At 44.0% G+C, this 18,611-nt stretch overlaps 2 long non-coding RNA genes across 4 annotated transcripts in view; one reads left to right on the plus strand and one right to left on the minus strand.

Annotated features, from left to right (window-relative positions):
• LOC102496789 (uncharacterized) overlaps window positions 1-14,835 on the minus strand; it is a 29,296-nt gene extending 14,461 nt beyond the window's left edge. The window contains exons 1-3 of one of the 3 annotated variants that reach the window (XR_334091.3): window positions 14,676-14,824; window positions 10,545-10,673; window positions 7-1,867 (exon numbers count right to left, since the gene is read on the minus strand). This is a non-coding gene — a long non-coding RNA (uncharacterized LOC102496789). Of the gene's footprint in view, window positions 1-6; window positions 1,868-10,544; window positions 10,674-14,675 lie in introns of those variants that run through there. The other 2 variants (XR_001370143.2, XR_001370144.2) reach the window with 2 other exon arrangements.
• Window positions 14,836-14,849: 14 nt separating this feature from the next.
• The window catches only part of LOC102496498 (uncharacterized), an 8,905-nt gene continuing 5,143 nt past the window's right edge, over window positions 14,850-18,611 (plus strand). Inside the window, exons 1-2 of the long non-coding RNA XR_334090.1 lie at window positions 14,850-14,906; window positions 15,479-15,619. This is a non-coding gene — a long non-coding RNA (uncharacterized LOC102496498). The remainder of the gene's footprint in view (window positions 14,907-15,478; window positions 15,620-18,611) is intronic.

Below are 18,611 nucleotides of genomic sequence, written 5' to 3' on the forward strand. Positions count from 1 at the left end.
TGGATAAAGTATTCTTGGCTGGCAGTTTTTTTCTTTCAATACTTTGAATATATCATGCCATTCTCTTCTAGCTTGTAAGGTTTCTAGAGAAAAATCTGCTGTTAGTCTAATGAGAATTCCCTTATATGTGACTTGTCCCTTTTCTCTTGCTGCTTTTAGAACTTTCTCCTTGTCTTTACACTTTGATAGTTTCACTATAATGTGCCTTGGAGAGGGTCTTTTTGGGTTCAATCTTTTTGGGGACCTTTGAGCTTCCTGAATCTGGATGTCCATCTCTCTCCGGAGACTTGGGAAGTTTTCAGCTATTATATCGTGAAATAACTTTTCTATGTCTTTTCCTGTCTCTTCTCCTTCTGGAACTCCCATAACACGAATATTTGTTCGTTTAATACTGTCCCATATGTCCTGTATTCTTTTTTCTGTTTTTCTCTCGGACTGGATTATTTCAAATGACTTGTCTTCAAGTTTAGAAATTCTTTCCTCTGCTTCGAAAACTTTATCATTAAAGCACCTGAAGTGTTCATTCTTTTTTATTCTTTTTTCTGTTTTTCTCTCTGACTTTATTATTTCAAATGAGCTGTCTTCAAGTTTGGGAATTCTTTCTTCTGCTTGATAAAGTCCACTGTTAAAGCTTCCAATTGTAGATGGTATTTCTTTCTTTGGCTCCTTCTGCTCCAAGATTTCTCCTTGGCCCTTTTTAAAGACCTCTGCTACTTCGTGGACCGAAGCTTTCAGATCACGTAGAAATTCCATTAATTCGTTGAACTGCCTATCGCTACTCTCTTGTATGTCATTGAGTTTCCTTATAATAAAAATATAGAATTCCTTTTTAGACATTTCACAGATTTCCTTCATTGTGGGGTATGTTGTTGGAGTATTATTGTATTGCTTTGGGAATGTCATGCTTACTTGTTTTTTCAGGTATCTGGTATCCCTATATTAATATTTGCTAATCTGGTGAGTAGTTGTATCAGTTTTATAGGATGGTTTTCCAGGTGAAAAGACTTTCTCCAGTAGTTGTGTCCTAGAATGCCAGTTGTATAAACTATGTTGGCTTTGGGTCTAGCTAGGCACAGTGGTATAGTAGTGTCCTCACCTATAATCAGTATCAGTGATTACTAGAAGTAATGCAGTGGCCTCACTGGCTGTTCTTAGAACGTGACAGGTAGGGCTTCTCAGGTAGCACAGTTGTGTCTACATTCACTCTCCCAACCTGATTCTTGAAGATGCAGAGGGTCAGGCCCTCTCTGAAACTGAGTTGTGGGAAGGATTGCTCCCTTTGCCACTTCCACAGGACATACAAGTATGTGGGGGAAGTAAGGCTGCTTCAATAGCTCTTGGTGCTAGTGGTTTTGGGAGAGGGTGTTTGCTCAGCTGCTCCTGAACAACGCAGGTGGATATGGTCACTGGATAGCCTTGCCACAATCTGTGTGGGGATGGTACAACAAAGATTGGACTTCTCCCCCTGTGTAATTCAGCAGTGTGGCCACCCTTGGTCACTCACTTAATTCGGCTCAGGGCCCGTGAGGGTTATAGAATTCCTCTGTGGTAAAATTCAGGTATCGAAGGTGTCAATGGTACTGCTGAAGGTTTCTTGCTTATTCTTTCCCCAGAACAAGAAGTCCCTTTTAGTTCCTAGTTGATCTTGACTAGGGCGATAGGGCAGGAGATACTGAGTGCTTTGCTCCCTTCTCTACAAAGCTTTCCTGAGTCTCTGTGCTCTGCAGTGTCTCTACCACACTCACACTGCACTCCAACACTCTCCCTTGAACACAGCAATGAATATCAGTTGCTTATTCTTTGTTTTGGTCCTTTTATCTTGAGAGGGAAGTACGTTAGGCACTTCTAGTAGCCATCTTGTCGAAGTCTAAAGGGAATTTAAAAAATGTTCCTTAGAATCTGTTTAGTTACAATTTGAAGATCAAATTAATTTAAATAAGAATGCTCTGGGTTGTACAATTGTTTATAGCTACAATATAAAAGTATGACTAAGTGACTACTGAGCATAATATGATGCTGGGTAGAAAAACAGATATATCACCTGCTTAAGAGTCAAAATGATATAGGGCCAGCCAATGGAGTGGTAGGTGAGGTGGCTGGATCACACATGACCAAAAATGTACTTTGAGCCTTCAATGAGTGGCTTGAAAAGCCACAGTGGGTATATGTATGTGTGCACATGTGCCCAAAATTTCAAGAGAAGAAACTGAGGTGTGGCCATCTACCCTGGAGGGTATTTTCTCACTTTATATGGCTTTCTGCACCAAGCACATGTGTCATATAGCAAATTTTTAAAAATTTTTAAAAAGCATCATATTGAAGAGTTATCTCTGAAATATAGAGGTTTTAAGATTATTTTGATTCATGTATATTGAGCCTGTATTCCTTTGTCTATGCTTTTTTTTTTTTTTCTATAGGACATGTGTGCTCATCAGAAAGACAGAGAGACAGAAAGTGAAAAATAACCCCCCCCAAGGGGATGGCCACACCACTATTCTTTCTCCTCCATTCTCCTCTCAGGATTGTGGGCATGTACAAACACGTGCCCAGCATGAGTTTTAAGCCACTGGATCTGGGACTCGAACTGTGGTAGACTACATGGGAGTCCAGCAACATAGCCATTATGCTATCTGCTGGTCCCTTATCTATGCTTTTTAAGAGAGATGCATATTTTTAATAAGTTTTATCAATGTATCTACTCCATGAGTGAGACAGAGGACAGAGACAGACAGATGGAGACAATCAGACAAGATCCACAACAGGGTCTGGAGGGCATGATTCACCCCTCATCCCCAGACTCAGCCAGCCCCAGATAACATGCATACCCATGCCTAGAATATTCAGGGAGGCCCCTGGAGTTGAACTGGGAACCAACCCCATTTGTATCAGCCTTGAAGAGAATTTTATTGTACTGCTATTTCACCATTTTAGCTGCCAAAATAGATAATTTCCAACAAAAACTGTGTCTAAATTTTTTTTTGAAGAATTATTTTTACTTGGGGCCAGCAGGTGGCGTGGTGGTTAAGAGCACTGGATTTGCACATGGCTGACCATGGTTCAGGTCCCGGACTTGGAAGTAATAAATTAATTACCGCATACTTTGGACACGGTCTGGACCTAAGAGTACCTTTAAAAAAATAAAAGGTTTATTTTTAAATTTACTTATTATCATTATTCTTCAATTATGAACAGAGACAGATGAGAGAAAGGGAGAGTGAGAAAGCAAGCTGCCAGGTTTGGAACTTGAACTGTGATTGGCTATGTGGGAATCTAGCACCTCAACCACCACACCACCTGCCAGGTCCAAGAGAATGTCTTTTGATTAATCACAGCTTTACTAAAGACAACATACTGTAATGGTAGAGTACTGGCTTTAGAGACTGGTGGGAATAGTTGGTCTACAACCATGTGAGTTACTTAAACTTTCATTTAACTCTTACCTTCTGTTAAATAAAAAACAGGAATAAAACACTGTCATTGGGCTAGCAGGTGGCGGGGCGGTTAAGGGCGCCGGACTCCCACACGGCTGACTGCAGTTCGAGTCCCGGACATGGTGGGTTGCTTTCTCACTTTCCCTCTCTCTCTTTCTCTGTCTCTCGTTAATCAAATTGGAAAATAAAGTTCAATAAAATAAATCTTAAAAAAAAAAAAAAAAAACTGTCACTGGGGCCGCTAGGTGGTGTAGTGGTTAAGGTGCTACCAGATTCCCACATGGCCAACAGTGGTTGTTCAAGTCCTGGGCATGGTGGCTTAAAACTCAATAAACAGGACATATGTGCCCAAAATCCCAGAAGGAAAATGGAGAAGGGATTGCCATATGGCCATCCCACTGGGGGGGGTGGTTATTTCTCACCATCTTCCCATCCTGCACTCCAGCAAGCACACACGCCCTATGGCAAAACCTAATAATAATCCTAATCATAAAAAAATACGTGGGTAGAGCTAACCATTGGCATTGTAGTTAAGGTGGCTAGAAAACATTAGGCACATATACATATATATCCAAAATCCAGAAGGGTGAATGGAGAACAGAGAGAAAAAGTGAAAAATCATTGCCTGGGGGATTGGCCGTGACATAATCTCTTCTCCACCATTCTCCTATTGGGATTCTGGGCACACATGCACATGTGCCAGAATGATTCTCAAACCACTGAGCCTGGAACTTGAACTGTATAGCTAGCCACCCCATGCCTTAACCCCCATACCTTAAGTTCCATGTCAATTGCAGGCCCCCCAGGCAATATTTTGAACATTACTATTTCACATTCAGAAAATGAAGAAGTTATATATAGGTTTGCATTCAAAAATGTTTCTGACATTATTGGGAACCAGCAGTTAGCGTAATGGCTATGTCGTTGGACTCCCACATAGTTGACCGTGGTTCGCGTCCCAGACCCAGTTGGCTTGAGACTCACACCGGGTGCGTGTGCATGCGTGCCCAAGATCCCGAGAGGAGAATGGAGGAGAAGGGATTGCGGCGTGACCATCCTCCCTGGGGGGTGATTTCTCGCTTTCTGTCTCTATGTCTCTCTCTGTCTGTCTGGCGAGTGCACGCGCCCTGTGGCGAAAATCTCTCCAAAAAAAAAAAAATGTTTCTGACATGATTAAACCTAGTAAACCATTATGTCCCCTGTGCTTTTAGGTTTTACTGTGCTACTTATTCAGATGGAACCAGCCCCACAAGCACTAAAGAAGATATTTGCAGCGTTTGGTGTGGGATCTTTTGGTGAAGGAGTCTGCACTATGATATTAACAATTTTGGCATCAGACTGTGTATGTTTTTAAATACTAAAATTTTTTTTTTTTAAATCAGAGCTTTTAGCTATAGGGTGCATGCACTCACTGGAGAGACAGACAGGATGACAGAAAGCAAGAAATCACCCTCTAGAGGGAATGGCCAAGCAAAAACATCATCCCTTTAGGGGGAATGGCCACACCACAATCCCTTTTCCTCCATTCGCCTCTCAGGATCTTGTGCATGCACACACAAATCCCTGGCATGAGTTTTAAGCCGCCAGGTTTGGGACTAGAACCACAGGTGACTACGTGGGAGTCCAGCATGTAGCCATTACACCATCTGCTAGTCCCTAAATACTAAATGTTCATCTTAATCTGAAAGTTTGACTGAACAATAATCATTAGTCTTTAATAATTATTTCCTACTTTTACACTAAAACTAGAGATATTTAGAAATGGAAATTCTAATTAGACACATATCACAGTAAACCATGTCATCTGGCCCAGCCTGGTGACAAACTAAATAGCAATACTGGAAGCCATATGGCTGACGACAAGTTCAGATACCTGCGAAGAAGTTAAACATGCTGTGTGCATGCATGTACACCCAGGAACGCAATAAGCTGAAGGTCTAGGGAGAAGGGATCATGGCATGATGAAACCCTCAGGAGGGTGCTTCCCTCCTCTGTTTCCTCTCTGTATACTTATATACATTGTCTATTATGAATGAAAAATACAAACTTAAATTCCAGGGTCACCTCCATAGCACAGCAGGTAAATGCCATGTATAGAGAACCAGATCCCACGTGGCTGACCAGGACTCAAATGCTGTCCTTAGTAGTGTGAAACCACACAGTGTGCTCACATGTGTGTGTCCAAAATCCTGACAAGAAGTGGAGGAACAAGACTGAGGTGTGACCATGCTCCCTCTTAAAGCAATTCTTTCTCTTTCTTCCTAGCATACACACTTTGTGGCAGTTAAAAATAAAATTTCACTAGTAAAGATGAAATAATTCCACAAGAGATTTTTCTTTCTGTGGTAAAAGTCTAGTTTACTAGAATTTTTAAAAGCAGTTAAGATACTAATCAACAACAGAGATGTCAGATTGAGTGTGGCATGTTAAGCATCAAGCCATCCATTGCTAAACTGGCATTTTCATTCAAATTCTTGTGGCAAAACTTTTTTTTTTTTAAGTTTTTTTTTTCTTATGCGGTATGTATCTTCACCAGAGACAGAAGAGAGAAAGTAAGAAACCATCCCGCGCAAGGGGGATAGCCGTCCTACAATCCCTTCTCTTCCCCTCTCCTGTCAGGGTTTTGGGCACAAACACAGGAGAATCCAGGGTAATTTTCAAGTCATCGGGTCCAGGACTTGAATAAACAAGTCAGTAAAAAAAAAAGGTCACATGTTCTTCAAAGCCTTAAGCTCCATACCACCTAACCTGCTAGCGACTCCCAAACATTTTTATTATGTATTCCAATTAAGTGACAAAGTATTTCTCACAGTATTTCTTTCTTCTCAAACACAGGCAAAAACAACCCCTGAACTTTACTACCTGTCTGTGTTGCTGTCAGTGAGCAGCCTAGTTTCTACAGGTAAGCGAAAAGCAAAAAACAAAAAGGTCAAAGTAACCTATCCATATCAGAGGCTCAAGGGACCTTGAAAGGGAGTAACAACACTAACAGGATTGTTAAATTGCAAAGGGAAGCCGGGGTTCATATTAAAAATAAAAGCTCAAAGAAGCCAAGAACTATGGAAAAAAAAAGAAAGAAAGAAAAACAGAGGGGCAATACTGCAAGTTTCTATGGGGGTGGGAGAGACCATTCTCACATTGTTTCTATCCTATAATATTAATCTTATTCTTCATCCTGCAGTGCTTTTCTCAGGTATGGGGCTGACCTGGCTGGCCAGAGTAACCTGCTCAAGCCCAGATGCTAAACTAACAGTCTGAGGCAGCCATTTTGGGTTTTGCTGATCTCCTGCCCTAGATAGAAGATTTTGGAAGACTGAGCCTGTCCAAGCACCAATGCCATCTGGTACACACAGGACCATCTCCTCTTGCTTTCTAGATGAATGGCCAGCTGAGTATTAGCGCCAACAGCATGATGCATGTTAAGACCAGTCACTTGATAGGCAGTTGACTTTGAGTATTAATGAGCATGACAATAAATACTTAAATCACAGAACTGATACCACAAAGTCACCCCAAATGAGGATCTCCTGTCAAATACTTTTTTTAGATAATTATTATTTTTAGTCTTAAAAAAAAATTCAACACTATACATCATTTGGCTTGTAAAGAAAATTTAGCAGGGCCAGTAGTTGGTCAATGATGCTGGACTCCCACATGGTTGACCACATGTCATCTTTGTGCCTGAAATGTTACCATGGCAAAACTGTAAGAGTCTACAATGTTACCCAGCATGCTGTTGGCATTATTTTAAACAAGTTAAGGGCAAGATGCTTACCAAGGGAATTAGTGTGTATACTGAGCACATTAAGCATTCTAAGAACAGAGATAGCTTCCTAAATAAAATGTGTTTAGGAAAACGACCAGAAAAAGAAACCAAAGAGAAAGGGACCTGGGTTCAACTGAAGCGCCAGCCTGCTCCGCTCAGAGAAGCACTTTGTGAGAACCAATGGGAAGGAGTCTGAACTTCTGGAACCTATTCCCTATGAATTCATGGCATAATAGGTGTTAAATGTCTTTCTTAATTGAGAATTATGTTTCATACCCAAAGCTAATTAGGATCTAATTCATTTTATTATACCTCCATTCAAATTTAGTATTTTTTAGCTGAAAGATGTTAGGTGGCTTATTATGCAACAAATAAAACTTAGGTTAGAGGCTGGCCAGTGACCTGATTGTTAAGGACACTGGATTCCCAGATCACCAACCGGTGGCTTGCTTTCTCACTTTTCCTCTCTCACTGTCCCTCCCTGGTCAAATTAAAAATGAGTAAGTTAAATAAATAAAATAATTCTTTAAACACACACACACACACCCACACAACTCAGTTAGAAAAAAAATGCAGGGGGAAATCTGAGTGAAAATCAGTCTCCTCCTTATGGATTACAACAATCTACATCTTAACAGTCAACTTTTTCTAGAGGAAATGGCCAATTGCCCTACTTTGTGTTTTGTCTTTCTACTTCTGCATGTTCTATACAGATTCTAAGTTGCAGTATTTTTTTTCTTTGATGCTGTATGTGTGTGTGTGTGGGGGGGGTATTTGAGATAGGATCTGCCTATGCTGTAATCCCCCTGCCTCAGCCTCCTGAGGGTAGGACCACGAGTGTGATCCGCCACCACCACCTGGCCATTCAGGCAAAGTCTCACTATGTTGCCCATGCTGGCTGAGCACTGATTTTCCTACCTCAGCCTCTGCAACAGCTGATAGGTGTGTACTACCATGCCTGGCTTTTTAAGGCGGGTCAGAAATTCAACCTGGCCCTTCACTGTGGCCTCAGCCTGCCAAGTAGTAAAACCCAGCATGCACTACTATGGCTGGGCCAATTCTGAGCTATTTTAAGTAGAAGCTAGTTACTCACAGATGTTTTCAATTTCTTGAGGAATCAGAGAGAACTCGATTTCTATTTTTTTTTTTTTTTGGAGAGGTTTTTAGCTATAGGGCATGTGTGCTCGCCAGACAGAGAGAGACATAGAGACAGAAAGCAAGAAATCACCCCCCAGGGGAGATGGTCACGCAGGAATCCCCTCTCCTCCATCCTCCTCTCGGGATCTTGGGCACGCACACACACGCACCCGGCGTGAGTTTTAAGCCACCGGGTCTGGGACGCAAACCACGGTCGACTACGTGGGAGTCCAGCGACATAGCCATTACGCTAACTGCTAGTCCCAAGAATGTCTCTTAAAAAGGAAAATAAAGGAGGCAGATGGGATAATAATGCCTACTTAGTCGGGTTGTTGTAAGGTTCGCATGAGTGCTCAGCACATTGTCTGGCACTTTGGAAGAACCAAGTTACTTTTTTTGTTAAGAGTTATTCTTATTTAACTATTTATTTTAACTTGGCCAGGGAGGGATAGAGTGAGAGCAAAAAAACCACTCATGCCAGGCACATGTATTTGCTTGATTGTGTTGTCAAGATCCCCAGAAAAAAGTCACCCCTGGGGGGTGTGATTTCTTTATGTCAGTCTCTCCAGTGAGCACACGTGTCATATTGCAAAAACCTATCTAAAGTACTGCTTTATTTTCTTTAAGAATATTTTACTTACTTTATTTTAATTTGACCAGAGAGGACAGAGTGAGAGAAAGAAAGCAAGCCACCAGTTCCAGGACTTGTACCATGGTCTTCCTGTGGGAGTGTTCAGAGCCTTAACCACCACACTACCTCCTGGCCCCAACTAAAGTATTACTTTAACTTTGAGATCCTAAACAAGTTGATCAACAGCTCTGAGTTTCAGTTTCCTCATATATTAAAAAGGAAAAGAAGGGCTAGTGGGTGGCATAGTGGATAAGGTACTAAACTTCCATGTGACTGTGGTTCATGTCCTGGACCAGGTGACTTGAAATTCATGCTGGGCACATGGGGATGCCCTGGATTCCAGGAAGAGAATGGAGAAGGCATTGCAGTGTGGCTATGCTCCCCTCCACCCCTGGGGGTTGATTATTGGTTCTCTCTATCTTTGTCTTTCTAGCTAGTGCTTATTCCCTATTGCAAGAATGTTTCTTTTTTGGGAACCAGCAGCTAGCATAATGGCTATGTCGCTGGACTCCCATGAAGTCGACTGCGGTTTGAGTCCCGGACCAGGTGGCTTAAACTCACCGTGGGTGCGTGCCCAGGATCCTGAGAGGAGAAAGGAGAAAAAGGAATTGCGGCATGGCCAAACCGAGATGTTCGCAGCGTGGCACAACCCCCCCCCCCGGGGGTGTGTGTGTGTGATTTCTCTCTCTGTCTCTTTGTCTTTCCGTGCTCCTATAGCAAAGACCTCTCCATTAAAAAAAAAAAAAAAAAAAAAAAAAAAAACCTTCAAAAAAGAAACAACAAAAAAGGTGTGCATGGCCTTTCCTCCACAACTTCTAAGACTGCTCAAACTAAAAGCCACATGAACACTTGAATAAGATACTACAGTATTTAAAAAAACATTATCACCATAAAGATTAGACGTATCTGGGGACCAGCAGTTAGCATAATAGCTGTGTCTCTGGACTCCCACTAAGTCGACCGCGGTTTGAGTCCCGGACCCGGTGGCTTAAACTCATGCTAGGCGCGTGTGTGTGCGTGCCCAGGATCCTGAGAGGGGAATGGAGGACAAGGGATTACAGAATGGACCCTGGGGGGTGATTTCTCGCTTTCTGTCTCTCTGTCTGTCTGGCGAGCGCATGCGCCCTATAGCAAAAACCTCTCAAAAAAAAAAAAATAGAAATATCAGGCAGAATGGTGAGACCCTGTGGAACCTGACACACTGAGAGGCTGACCTATTGTGAGAAGGGTCTGGGCTTTTTTTTTAATTTGTTCATTTATTTATTTTAATTTGACCAGAGAGAGACAGAGAGAGAGGAAGAGGGAAAGTGAAAAATACACCACCAGGTCCAGGACTTGAACCGTGGTTGGCCATGTGGGAGCATCCAGCACCCTGGACACCACGCCACCTGCTGGGCCCTGGTTCTGGGCTTTTATAATGACATTCCTTACTATGCCAGGAATGCACACGCTCATGACCCAGGGCTGGCTGATCTCAGCATCAGGACCCTATGGGAAGTGTATCCCTCTCACTCATGGAAGAAACTCATTAGAGAAATAGATAAAAAAGTATAATTGGATTAATTTAACAGGCACTTACTTTTACAAAAGGGAATTCTTTGAACCTGAAGCGTTCTGCAAGTCAGGCAACTGGAAAGATCCCAATTTGTATGTCAACAGTCTTCTGTGAGGTGGGTTAGAAAAGTGATTTCACATCCAAATTCTAACTCTGAAAAATAATAGATAGAAATTAAGAATTTTGCAACTAGACAAAACTGATGGAAACAATACCATCTGGTAAAATTTACAGTAACCAAATTGGAAAGCTTATCCTGGACAGCTGAAATACAGGTGACATTTTTAAAAAGTTGTTTTATTTATTATTTGCTAAGGAATGGGTACTCACCAGAGCAGAGAGAAAGCAAGAAGAGACCCAAACCTCAGAGGGCCATGTGGTGAATTCAGTACCCTAAACTACCATGTCATCCACTGGCCTCTGAAACACAGCTAATTTTTTTTGGAGAGGTTTTTGCAACAGGGCGCGTACACTCACCAGAAAGACACACACACACAGACAGAAAATGAGAAATAATCACTCCCCCACCCCGTGGGGGTGGCCACACCGGAATCCCTTGTCCATTCTCCTCTCAGTATCTTGGCCAAGCATGCACTAGCACCCTGCGTGAGTTTAAGCCACTGGGTCTGGGACTTGAACTGCAGTTGACTACATGGGAGTCCAGTGTCATAGCCATTACGCCATCTGCTGGTCCCCCGAAATACAGGTAACTTTAAAGACTACAACTCAAACAATTTTGCTAAAAAACCCTAATGTTATCTGTGGACTCCTGACTTCAGTAAGATGGACTGGGGAACATAAAATGTTTCCCATCCAATTTCAGGGGTATGGGAGGGGGGGAGGGGAGAAGGGAAAGGAAAAAATGGTAGAGAAATAAAAGCACACCAGATAGTATCTTTTTTTAAAAAAGAATTATTTTATTTCATCTTTTTCTAAAAATTTTAATCTGACCAGAGAGGGACAGACTTGGTGGGGGGGGGAGTGGGAAGGCAAGCCACCAGGCCTGGGACTCAAACAATAGTCGGCTGTGTGGGAGTCCAACACATTTAACCAAAACAGGATTTCTCAACAACACAATCCCTTTTCCCCAGACCTCTAGCACCTCTGGGAGCCTGGGCACACAGTGTGCCCCATCCATGGATCTCAATCAATAGTTGGCCACTGAGAATAGACCTACCCATGAGCCTGGGTATGACAAAGGAATGCAAGGGGCGATAGGGTGACTGGGCCCACATGCAGAAAGACACGGTTTCTTGGCGCCTGCTCAGAAGAATTAGAGTCGGACAGAGAATAGGTATAGCAGCAAAGTGGGGAGTTTATTAAGAGAGGGTAGGAAAAACAGCTCCCCAGAAGGGAGTGGTCTCAGAAAATGGGCTGCCAAAGAAGAAATATATTAGGTTTCTATTTGGGTCAGGAAGGGCTAGTCTGGACTAGTCCTAGGTTGGGCTGGTGCTGCCTATCTTCACCCCCCACAGGGTGCTGATGGGTCCCATTATCTTTCTAACTCTGGAGTGGGTAGAAGGTCAGGAGATTCTTTGTCTAGAAGGCTGGGCTTTAAAAACCATTATCTATCCCCTTCCTGGAACTTCCTGGAATGTGGTGGGAGGGTCAAGCCTTTGTCAGTGGAGCCACCGATGTAAGTGGTCTCTCCTGAGCAAGAAGCTGCTGCTGCCATCTTAAATTGCAGCCATTTTGGGCCGGCAGGTGGAGTGGTGGTTGGAGTTGTGGTCCCACATGGCCGACCAGTTCCAGTCCCAGTCCCGGACCTAGTGGCTTGCTTTCTCACTTTCCCTCTCTCTCTGGTCAAATTTAAAAAGTAATAATAAGTAAATTAATAAAGTTGTTTAATTCTTAAAAAAAAATAAGGCTTTGGCGATTTCAAATTTCCCTTTTGGGCCTATATCTGAGCTATATTTTTAGGGTCTGTCTCCTACCTCACCTCATCCCCTCCCTCTTTGCCCTGTGTTCCTGAGACCCAGCTGCTGGTCGGGCTGGGCTTCCTGGACATTTTATGAACACCACCTTCACCTGATGGAATTGGCCTAGGGCTGGGCCATTCCAGAGAAACACAACACTCCCATATTAACATTACTAGCTTAGAGGCACTAAAACCTAAACATTGATACTGATAAGCTAACCTTTACTGTAATCTTCAAGCAATGTGTGCACAAATCAGACTCATGTTTTACTTACAGGGAGTCTCCATTGATCGTTAACTGATTTAATAGTACTATATTTTTTAAGGTTTTTGCCACAGAATGTGAGTGCTCCCAGAGAAGGAGAGTTAAAGTGAGAAACCATGTCACCCCAGGGGGTGGGAGGATAGCCAGGTTGCCATCCCTTTTCCCCCACTTTCCCCTTGGGATTTTGGGCACGCACGTGTGTCTGCCACGATTTTATGCCACCAGGTCCAGGACTCCAAGCGTGCACAAAGCCATGTGGGAGTCCAGTGCCTTAGCGACCACGCCACCTGCTGGCTCCCCAGAACGCTTTTCTTTATTTTTTTGGAGAGGTTTTTGCTATAGGGCGTGAGCACTCGCCAAAAAGCGAGAAATCACCCCTCAGGAAGGATGGCCAAGCTGCAATCCCTTCTCCATTCTCCTCTCTCTTTCCCTCTCTCTCTGGTCAAATTTAAAAAGTAATAATAAGTAAATTAATAAAGTTGTTTAATTCTTAAAAAAAAATAAGGCTTTGGCGATTTCAAATTTCCCTTTTGGGCCTATATCTGAGCTATATTTTTAGGGTCTGTCTCCTACCTCACCTCATCCCCTCCCTCTTTGCCCTGTGTTCCTGAGACCCAGCTGCTGGTCGGGCTGGGCTTCCTGGACATTTTATGAACACCACCTTCACCTGATGGAATTGGCCTAGGGCTGGGCCATTCCAGAGAAACACAACACTCCCATATTAACATTACTAGCTTAGAGGCACTAAAACCTAAACATTGATACTGATAAGCTAACCTTTACTGTAATCTTCAAGCAATGTGTGCACAAATCAGACTCATGTTTTACTTACAGGGAGTCTCCATTGATCGTTAACTGATTTAATAGTACTATATTTTTTAAGGTTTTTGCCACAGAATGTGAGTGCTCCCAGAGAAGGAGAGTTAAAGTGAGAAACCATGTCACCCCAGGGGGTGGGAGGATAGCCAGGTTGCCATCCCTTTTCCCCCACTTTCCCCTTGGGATTTTGGGCACGCACGTGTGTCTGCCACGATTTTATGCCACCAGGTCCAGGACTCCAAGCGTGCACAAAGCCATGTGGGAGTCCAGTGCCTTAGCGACCACGCCACCTGCTGGCTCCCCAGAACGCTTTTCTTTATTTTTTTGGAGAGGTTTTTGCTATAGGGCGTGAGCACTCGCCAAAAAGCGAGAAATCACCCCTCAGGAAGGATGGCCAAGCTGCAATCCCTTCTCCATTCTCCTCTCTAAGAGCACGCATGCACACCCGCACTGAATTTAAGCCACCGGGTCCGGGACTCGAACCGCGGTTTACTACATGGGAGTCCAGCGACATAGCCAATACGCCAACGGCTGGTCCCTGCTATGTTCTTTTGAATAAAACCTGATCTTGTGCTCCTAGCAATAGGAACGACTCCGCCAGGCCATCAGTAGAACCTTGTTTCCCCCAGTGCGAGTAAACTCTAGTCTCCTTCAGGACCTCTAGGGTGTTCTTTGGGATCGGTAAACACTATGGGCAAGCCCTCTCAGATTTGGGGTTCCCCTAGGACAATCACTGACTTCCAGCACCGCAGTTAGTTTGCTACCGACGGCATCAGGAAGCTGGCTGCCGGATAATTTATAAAGTATTGCCTAACGGCTAAGTTGCCTCTTCTCAAGGGGATGGGTCAAACCGCTTCGGAGAAGGCAGATTTAGGCTTTTACAGAATTGGAATGAACTATTTAGGAGGAAATGGAAGCCATTCAGAATGGAGAAGTTCCTCCACCCGCAGCTGCTCCCGCCAAGCCCAAGGGGACAAGTCCTCAAGACGCTGCTACAAAGGGAGTTTTCCCTCCCAGGGTGAATCCCACGCGTTCCGAGGGTCAGAGACAAATTTACCAAAATTTCTGGCCCCGTTTCCAGAATTAAGGAGTGAAGGCTCCCTGCCCCAAATTTGAATCTGACAAGGCCCCACCATCTTGTACTCTTCATTACCTGGGACAGAGTGCACGGCGGACTGCGCTAAAGTCCTGGCTCGCAGCCGCCGGCGGTTGGAGAGCTGACCACGCACTCGCCACCTACTCGCTGAATCCCCGGGGAGGACGAGCGGACTGCACGCAGCCAGCGGAACCCAGCGGCCCGGCTCTTATTGGTTCCAGGGGGCGGAAGTGCATGCGTAGGGCGGAAGTGCTCTATGCGCGCGGTCTGCCGGGCCTGGGCGCTCAGGTAGGCGGGGCCCCTAGCTCCAAACTGTGGGATCTACCGCGGGCGGGAAGCAGAGAGGGGACCCCGAGGGTCTGAGGCTATCTAGCTTCTGATAAGGGAAGGCCAGAAGGAGTTTCGGGGGCGGCGAGTTCACGGCGACCTCTGGGGACCATCTGGGCCTGGTCGAGCCTGGCAGCCGCGGGACCTCAGTATGGGAGCTTTAAGTACCCCCCGACCCAGGTGGAGGAGGGCAGTGTCCAGAGCTGCTCCCCGAGCCGGTCCTGACGTTTGCTGGCCAAACGCTGCTCACTTCCAACCTGGTAAAGCTGTGTTCCCCGCCCTTAACCTTCTCCGTGTTTCTGGGATCGAGTTTCCCTCAGGGCGTGTCTGGGTGCGGGGGTTTCAAAGACCCCCTCAGCCTCACTAGGAAACGCGGAGAAAACGTCCCTGCGGGTATCTTCCTAGAGGAAAGGGATGTGTTTCCATTGCTGCCCGCCCCTGTGGAAGTTATCCAGACAGCTTGAGGGCAAGTTCGTATAAAGCAAATAAAACGGCTTAATGCTTTCCCTTTTCCTAATCAACTCCACCCGCAGGCGATTTGAACTTTGAGCCTCTGTAGTCCTGATGAACAGTTCCGCTTTCCTCAAATTTATGACGCTCAGAACTTCAAGAATTGGAGATTCATGCAATTTGAGACCGGTCATCACTGTGCAGTTCAGAGTACTAAGAGACTGGTGAGCATGAACGAGTTCCTCCCCCTCCGTATTACAGTATTGGAGGATCTTTTCTGTAGTTTCAGTAGAAGTGCAGCACCTTTATTGATGACTAGGTGGTGCCAGCGAGTTAATCTTTCTGGGATAAATCTCAAAGTAGTTTAAGGCTTTTTGTAAAACCCCCCATATTCCCTGAAATTTATTCAGAGTAGTGTTACCTCCTTAAAATATCATGGGGGTTAAGACCCTGAATCCCACATGTCCAACTGCGACTTTACAAAAAGCTTGAAAATTAGACCCAGCCCATGTGCAGTGCCCAAAATCCTGAGAGGAGAATAGAGAAGGGATTGCCTGTGACCATTTCCTAAGGGGTGATTTCTCATTTTCTTTCTGTCTTTGTCTCTGGTGAGAGGATATGCCCTATAGTAAAACTAAAATAATAATGGATAATAATAATAATATGTAGCTGATTCATTTATCAAATATCTATGAATCAGACTCTGTTGTACAGATTTAGTCAGGAGAAAAAAATAGTGTGCCATATAATAAATTCGCTTATGGGACCAGCAGGTGGCGTGATGCTTAAGGGCACTAGACACCCACATGGCCCACTGCAGTTCGAGTCCCAGAAGTGGTGGCTTGCTTTCTCACTTTCTCTCTCTCTCTCTCTCTCTGTCCCTCTCTGGTAAAATTAAAATAAATAGATAAAAAAGTTTTAAAAATAAAAAATAATTCTTTAAAAAAAATCAATTCACTTCTAATTCAAGCAGGAAGAAGTACTAAATAGAAACTAAGATGTAGAACATGGTGGCATCATGGACTAGGACTGCTAAGTAGAGACTAAGCAGAGGAAGATGCAGCAACTCTTTATTCATTCATCAGTTACTTATCTAGTACTTTTTCTCTGCCCAGGACTGTTCTAAATGCTAATATGTAAAAAGAAAAAGGGCAGGAGCTGGCAGATGGCATGGTGGTTAAGGACACTGGACTGTCTTATGGCTGACCCAAGTCCCAGACCTGGCAGCTTGCTTTCTCACTTTCTCTCTCCCTTCCCTGTCTCTCTCTGGTGAATACACGTGCACTGTAGCAAATTAAATAATAATACTTAATAAAATTAAAATCAATTATTTATTTAATTTTATGTATTGTTATTATTTTTTTAATTCACCAAAGAAGTGGGTAGGAGGGTGTGAAAGCAAGCCATCAGGTCCAGGACTCAAACCACAGTTGACCATGTGAGAGTCCAGCAACTTAACCACCACACAACCTGCTGACTCCATAGACATAAAGTGGGTTATTAGAAAAGTCATGACAGGGTGGCAGATGGTGTGGTGATTACAGCATTGGATTCCCACGTGGTTTGAGTTCCAGACCTGGCAGCTTGTTTTCTATCTCTTTTTCTGTCTGTCTCTGGTCAAATAGAATAATATAATAATAAATAAAATTAAGTAAATAATTATTTTTTTTAAAAAAAGGAAAAGTCATGATGCATTTTCTTTCTTTTTTTTGGAGAGGTTTTTGCTATAGGGTGCGTGCGCTCGCCAGACCGAGAGAGACAGAGAGACATAAAGTGAGAAATCACCCCCCAGGAGGGATGGCCACGCCACAATCCCTTCTCCGTTCTCCTCTCGGGATCTTGGGCACGCACGCACGCACACGCACCCGGTGTGAGTTTTAAGCCACCGGGTCTGGGACACGAACCGCGGTCAACTATGTGGGAGTCCAGCGACATAGCCATTACGCTAACTGCTGATCCCCATGATGCATTTTCACATTGAAAAAATACATCATGACTTTCCTGACAACCAGTATTTTTGTAAATCTTGAGATGTTCAGGGCCTGCCTTCATGGGACACAAAACTAAAGCTTAAAGAAAAAAACAGATTTGTCCAGTAAAAATTGTATAATTTGGGGCTGGTAGGTGGTGTGGTGATTAAGGTGACTGGGATACCCATGTGGCTGGCCATGATTCGAGTCCTGGACCTGGCAGTTTGCTTTTTCACTTTCCTTCTCTGTCTCTGTCTCTCTCTGGTCAACTTAAAAAAATAAAAATAAAATAAAAATAATGACAATTAATAAAATTAAATAAAATAATTCCTTTTTAAAAAAAAGTGTAATTTGTGGTACCTGCAAGTGGCATAATGGTTATATCGCTGGACTCCCTGTAGTAAACCAGGGTTTAAATCCTGAACCCAGCAGCTTAAAACTCACACCAAGCATGTGTGTATGCATGCCCAGGCACGTGTGTATGTGTGCCTAAAATCCTGAGAGAAGAATGTAGTATAGAAGAGATTGCAGCATGCCCTTCCCCCACTCCCCGGGGGAATTGGGAAAGAAGTCGATTTCTCGATTTCTGTCTTTCTGTGTCTGTCTCACGAGTGAGGGCATGCACCCTATAGCAAAAATCTCTTTCTAAAATAAAAATTAAGGGACCAGCAGATGGCATAATGATTATGTTGCTAGACTCCCACATAGTAGACCGTGGTTCAAGTCCTGGACCCAGTGGCTTAAAACTCTCAAAGGGAGACCAGCAGTTGTAGTAATGGCTATGTCGCTGGATTCTCGTGGCTTAAACTCATGCCGAGTACGTGTGCGTACGTGCCCAAGATGAGAGGAGAATGGCGGAGAAGGGATTGCGGCGTGGCCATCCCCCCTGTGGGGTGATTTCTCTTTTACTGTCTCTCTCTGTCTTTCTGGTGAGTGCATGTGCCCTATAGCAAAAACCTCTCTGAAAAAAAACCCTCACACTGGGTATATCAGCATGCATGCCCAGAATCCCTAGAGGAGGAGCTGGTGGGTGGCATGGTGGTTAAGGGTGCTGGACTCCCACATGGCCAGCAGCGGTTCAAGTCCCAGATCTGGCGACTTGCTTTCTTACTGTCTCTCTCTCTCTCTCTCTCTGTTCCTCTCTAGTCAAATTAAAATAAAATAAAGTTAAATAAAATGATTCTTTCTTTCTTTCTTTTTTTTTGGAGAGGTTTTCGCTATAGGGCGCATGCGCTCGCCAGACAGA

Source organism: Tupaia chinensis, unplaced genomic scaffold (genome assembly GCF_000334495.1).
Source record: "Tupaia chinensis unplaced genomic scaffold, TupChi_1.0 Scaffold000146_1, whole genome shotgun sequence".
Classification (NCBI taxonomy): Eukaryota; Metazoa; Chordata; class Mammalia; order Scandentia; family Tupaiidae; genus Tupaia; species Tupaia belangeri.